Here is a 5963-nt window from a genome sequence, read left to right as displayed (position 1 = left end):
GTGAGAGGCCCTGGGTTCAACTCCAGGACGAGCCCACTTGGCCCCACTTTGCAGTCACCGAAGTGTTTGTTCGTTTGCTCTTGAAGGCTGGCTTCTGGGCTCCTCTGCACAAGGGAGGGCTATCGACCTCAGATACTGTTGGCTGTAAAGCTGATGGGAAATCAGACTGTCATCTGTGTGTTTTGTTTTCTTTAAAGAAAATGTGTTTTTTACAAGTTTGTTGTTGTTGTTGTTGTTGTTGAGGAGGAGGAGGAGGACATGTAGTGTGTTGTTGAGGAGGAGGAGGACGAAATGTGGTTTGCCGGCTTGTTATGGAGACCTTTGCTGAACGTGTACTCCTGAGCTGCACCAAAGGAGAGGCATTCTTTTCAGTTGTTTGCGGGCCTGCTGAACCATGCTCTCAGTGCTGTCTCACTGGGGATACGGTTACCGTTCTGGAAAGACACTTCAGCGCTACAGTCCATGCTATCAGTCAGTGAGCGTAGGTCTCCCGGTCTGCCCCAAAGCAGTTACGCGCTTGCCCAGCAGAAACTGCGACACCCTCCGTTAACTTGGCTCGTTGGTCTAGGGGTATGATTCTCGCTTAGGGTGCGAGAGGTCCCGGGTTCAACTCCCGGACGAGCCCGCTTGGCCCCGCTTTGCATTCTCTGAAGCATTCGTTTGTTCTCTCTCGATGCTTGGCTTCTGGGCTCCTCTGCACCAGGGAGGTCTTTCAACCTCAGATACTGTTGGCTGTGTAGCTGATGGGAAATCAGACTGTCATCTGTGTGTTTTGTTTTCTTTAAAGAAAATGTGTATTTTACAAGTTCGTTGTTGTTGTTGAGGAGGAGGAGGACATGTAGTGTGTTGTTGAGGAGGAGGACGAAATGTGGTTTGCCGGCTTGTTATGGAGACCTTTGCTGAACGTGTACTCCTGAGCTGCACCAAAGGAGAGGCATTCTTTTCAGTTGTTTGCGGGCCTGCTGAACCATGCTCTCAGTGCTGTCTCACTTAGGGTGCGAGAGGTCCCGGGTTCAACTCCCGGACGAGCCCGCTTGGCCCCGCTTTGCATTCTCTGAAGCATTCGTTTGTTCTCTCTCGATGCTTGGCTTCTGGGCTCCTCTGCACCAGGGAGGTCTTTCAACCTCAGATACTGTTGGCTGTGTAGCTGATGGGAAATCAGACTGTCATCTGTGTGTTTTGTTTTCTTTAAAGAAAATGTGTATTTTACAAGTTCGTTGTTGTTGTTGAGGAGGAGGAGGACATGTAGTGTGTTGTTGAGGAGGAGGAGGACGAAATGTGGTTTGCCGGCTTGTTATGGAGACCTTTGCTGAACGTGTACTCCTGAGCTGCACCAAAGGAGAGGCATTCTTTTCAGTTGTTTGCGGGCCTGCTGAACCATGCTCTCAGTGCTGTCTCACTTAGGGTGCGAGAGGTCCCGGGTTCAACTCCCGGACGAGCCCGCTTGGCCCCGCTTTGCATTCTCTGAAGCATTCGTTTGTTCTCTCTCGATGCTTGGCTTCTGGGCTCCTCTGCACCAGGGAGGTCTTTCAACCTCAGATACTGTTGGCTGTGTAGCTGATGGGAAATCAGACTGTCATCTGTGTGTTTTGTTTTCTTTAAAGAAAATGTGTATTTTACAAGTTCGTTGTTGTTGTTGAGGAGGAGGAGGACATGTAGTGTGTTGTTGAGGAGGAGGAGGACGAAATGTGGTTTGCCGGCTTGTTATGGAGACCTTTGCTGAACATGTACTCCTGAGCTGCACCAAAGGAGAGGCATTCTTTTCAGTTGTTTGCGGGCCTGCTGAACCATGCTCTCAGTGCTGTCTCACTGGGGATACGGTTACCGTTCTGGAAAGACACTTCAGCGCTACAGTCCATGCTATCAGTCAGTGTGCGTAGGTCTCCCGGTCTGCCCCAAAGCAGTTACGCGCTTGCCCAGCAGAAACTGCGACACCCTCCGTTAACTTGGCTCGTTGGTCTAGGGGTATGATTCTTGCTGAGGGTGTGAGAGGCCCTGGGTTCAACTCCAGGACGAGCCCACTTGGCCCCACTTTGTAGTCACCGAAGTGTTCGTTCGTTTGCTCTTGAAGGCTGGCTTCTGGGCTCCTCTGCACAAGGGAGGGCTATCGACCTCAGATACTGTTGGCTGTATAGCTGATGGGAAATCAGACTGTCATCTGTGTGTTTTGTTTTCTTTAAAGAAAATGTGTTTTTTACAAGTTCGTTGTTGTTGTTGTTGAGGAGGAGGAGGACATGTAGTGTGTTGTTGAGGAGGAGGAGGACGAAATGTGGTTTGCCGGCTTGTTATGGAGACCTTTTTCTGAACGTGTACTCCTGAGCTGCACCAAAGGAGAGGCATTCTTTTCAGTTGTTTGCGGGCCTGCTGAACCATGCTCTCAGTGCTGTCTCACTGGGGATACGGTTACCGTTCTGGAAAGACACTTCAGCGCTACAGTCCATGCTATCAGTCAGTGAGCGTAGGTCTCCCGGTCTGCCCCAAAGCAGTTACGCGCTTGCCCAGCAGAAACTGCGACACTCTCCGTTAACTTGGCTCGTTGGTCTAGGGGTATGATTCTCGCTTAGGGTGCGAGAGGTCCCGGGTTCAACTCCCGGACGAGCCCGCTTGGCCCCGCTTTGCATTCTCTGAAGCATTCGTTTGTTCTCTCTCGATGCTTGGCTTCTGGGCTCCTCTGCACCAGGGAGGTCTTTCAACCTCAGATACTGTTGGCTGTGTAGCTGATGGGAAATCAGACTGTCATCTGTGTGTTTTGTTTTCTTTAAAGAAAATGTGTTTTTTACAAGTTCGTTGTTGTTGTTGAGGAGGAGGAGGACATGTAGTGTGTTGTTGAGGAGGAGGAGGACGAAATGTGGTTTGCCGGCTTGTTATGGAGACCTTTGCTGAACGTGTACTCCTGAGCTGCACCAAAGGAGAGGCATTCTTTTCAGTTGTTTGCGGGCCTGCTGAACCATGCTCTCAGTGCTGTCTCACTGGGGATACGGTTACCGTTCTGGAAAGACACTTCAGCGCTACAGTCCATGCTATCAGTCAGTGAGCGTAGGTCTCCCGGTCTGCCCCAAAGCAGTTACGCGCTTGCCCAGCAGAAACTGCGACACCCTCCGTTAACTTGGCTCGTTGGTCTAGGGGTAAGATTCTTGCTGAGGGTGTGAGAGGCCCTGGGTTCAACTCCAGGACGAGCCCACTTGGCCCCACTTTGTAGTCACCGAAGTGTTCGTTCGTTTGCTCTTGAAGGCTGGCTTCTGGGCTCCTCTGCACAAGGGAGGGCTATCGACCTCAGATACTGTTGGCTGTATAGCTGATGGGAAATCAGACTGTCATCTGTGTGTTTTGTTTTCTTTAAAGAAAATGTGTTTTTTACAAGTTCGTTGTTGTTGTTGTTGAGGAGGAGGTGGAGGACATGTAGTGTGTTGTTGAGGAGGAGGAGGACGAAATGTGGTTTGCCGGCTTGTTATGGAGACCTTTGCTCAACGTGTACTCCTGAGCTGCACCAAAGGAGAGGCATTCTTTTCAGTTGTTTGCGGGCCTGCTGAACCATGCTCTCAGTGCTGTCTCACTGGGGATGGCGTTACCATTCTGGAAAGACACTTCAGCGCTACAGTCCATGCTATCAGTCAGTGTGCGTAGGTCTCCCGGTCTGCCCCAAAGCAGTTACGCGCTTGCCCAGCAGAAACTGCGACACCCTCCGTTAACTTGGCTCGTTGGTCTAGGGGTATGATTCTTGCTGAGGGTGTGAGAGGCCCTGGGTTCAACTCCAGGACGAGCCCACTTGGCCCCACTTTGTAGTCACCGAAGTGTTCGTTCGTTTGCTCTTGAAGGCTGGCTTCTGGGCTCCTCTGCACCAGGGAGGTCTTTCAACCTCAGATACTGTTGGCTGTGTAGCTGATGGGAAATCAGACTGTCATCTGTGTGTTTTGATTTCTTTAAAGAAAATGTGTATTTTACAAGTTCGTTGTTGTTGTTGAGGAGGAGGAGGACATGTAATGTGTTGTTGAGGAGGAGGAGGACGAAATGTGGTTTGCCGGCTTGTTATGGAGACCTTTGCTGAACGTGTACTCCTGAGCTGCACCAAAGGAGAGGCATTCTTTTCAGTTGTTTGCGGGCCTGCTGAACCATGCTCTCAGTGCTGTCTCACTGGGGATACGGTTACCGTTCTGGAAAGACACTTCAGCGCTACAGTCCATGCTATCAGTCAGTGAGCGTAGGTCTCCCGGTCTGCCCCAAAGCAGTTACGCGCTTGCCCAGCAGGAACTGCGACACCCTCCGTTAACTTGGCTCGTTGGTCTAGGGGTATGATTCTTGCTTAGGGTGCGAGAGGTCCCGGGTTCAACTCCCGGACGAGCCCGCTTGGCCCCGCTTTGCATTCTCTGAAGCATTCGTTTGTTCTCTCTCGATGCTTGGCTTCTGGGCTCCTCTGCACCAGGGAGGTCTTTCAACCTCAGATACTGTTGGCTGTGTAGCTGATGGGAAATCAGACTGTCATCTGTGTGTTTTGTTTTCTTTAAAGAAAATGTGTTTTTTACAAGTTCGTTGTTGTTGTTGAGGAGGAGGAGGACATGTAGTGTGTTGTTGAGGAGGAGGAGGACGAAATGTGGTTTGCCGGCTTGTTATGGAGACCTTTGCTGAACGTGTACTCCTGAGCTGCACCAAAGGAGAGGCATTCTTTTCAGTTGTTTGCGGGCCTGCTGAACCATGCTCTCAGTGCTGTCTCACTGGGGATACGGTTACCGTTCTGGAAAGACACTTCAGCGCTACAGTCCATGCTATCAGTCAGTGAGCGTAGGTCTCCCGGTCTGCCCCAAAGCAGTTACGCGCTTGCCCAGCAGAAACTGCGACACCCTCCGTTAACTTGGCTCGTTGGTCTAGGGGTAAGATTCTTGCTGAGGGTGTGAGAGGCCCTGGGTTCAACTCCAGGACGAGCCCACTTGGCCCCACTTTGTAGTCACCGAAGTGTTCGTTCGTTTGCTCTTGAAGGCTGGCTTCTGGGCTCCTCTGCACAAGGGAGGGCTATCGACCTCAGATACTGTTGGCTGTATAGCTGATGGGAAATCAGACTGTCATCTGTGTGTTTTGTTTTCTTTAAAGAAAATGTGTTTTTTACAAGTTCGTTGTTGTTGTTGTTGAGGAGGAGGTTGAGGACATGTAGTGTGTTGTTGAGGAGGAGGAGGACGAAATGTGGTTTGCCGGCTTGTTATGGAGACCTTTGCTCAACGTGTACTCCTGAGCTGCACCAAAGGAGAGGCATTCTTTTCAGTTGTTTGCGGGCCTGCTGAACCATGCTCTCAGTGCTGTCTCACTGGGGATGGCGTTACCATTCTGGAAAGACACTTCAGCGCTACAGTCCATGCTATCAGTCAGTGTGCGTAGGTCTCCCGGTCTGCCCCAAAGCAGTTACGCGCTTGCCCAGCAGAAACTGCGACACCCTCCGTTAACTTGGCTCGTTGGTCTAGGGGTATGATTCTTGCTGAGGGTGTGAGAGGCCCTGGGTTCAACTCCAGGACGAGCCCACTTGGCACCACTTTGTAGTCACCGAAGTGTTCGTTCGTTTGCTCTTGAAGGCTGGCTTCTGGGCTCCTCTGCACCAGGGAGGTCTTTCAACCTCAGATACTGTTGGCTGTGTAGCTAATGGGAAATCAGACTGTCATCTGTGTGTTTTGTTTTCTTTAAAGAAAATGTGTATTTTACAAGTTCGTTGTTGTTGTTGAGGAGGAGGAGGACATGTAATGTGTTGTTGAGGAGGAGGAGGACGAAATGTGGTTTGCCGGCTTGTTATGGAGACCTTTGCTGAACATGTACTCCTGAGCTGCACCAAAGGAGAGGCATTCTTTTCAGTTGTTTGCGGGCCTGCTGAACCATGCTCTCAGTGCTGTCTCACTGGGGATACGGTTACCGTTCTGGAAAGACACTTCAGCGCTACAGTCCATGCTATCAGTCAGTGTGCGTAGGTCTCCCGGTCTGCCCCAAAG

The 5963-nt window shown here is 50.9% G+C and overlaps 2 non-coding genes across 2 annotated transcripts; both read left to right on the top strand.

The window, feature by feature from the left end:
- The first annotated feature begins 553 nt into the window (after positions 1 to 553).
- trnap-agg (transfer RNA proline (anticodon AGG)) lies at positions 554 to 625 on the top strand. The gene has a single exon. It is a non-coding gene; the product is annotated as a tRNA-Pro (tRNA).
- A 1905-nt stretch (positions 626 to 2530) lies between these two features.
- trnap-agg (transfer RNA proline (anticodon AGG)) lies at positions 2531 to 2602 on the top strand. The gene has a single exon. It is a non-coding gene; the product is annotated as a tRNA-Pro (tRNA).
- The last annotated feature ends 3361 nt before the right edge of the window (positions 2603 to 5963 follow it).

Source organism: Amia ocellicauda, chromosome 2 (assembly GCF_036373705.1).
Source record: "Amia ocellicauda isolate fAmiCal2 chromosome 2, fAmiCal2.hap1, whole genome shotgun sequence".
Classification (NCBI taxonomy): domain Eukaryota; kingdom Metazoa; phylum Chordata; class Actinopteri; order Amiiformes; family Amiidae; genus Amia; species Amia ocellicauda.
This window is presented reverse-complemented; position numbering and strand designations above follow the sequence as displayed.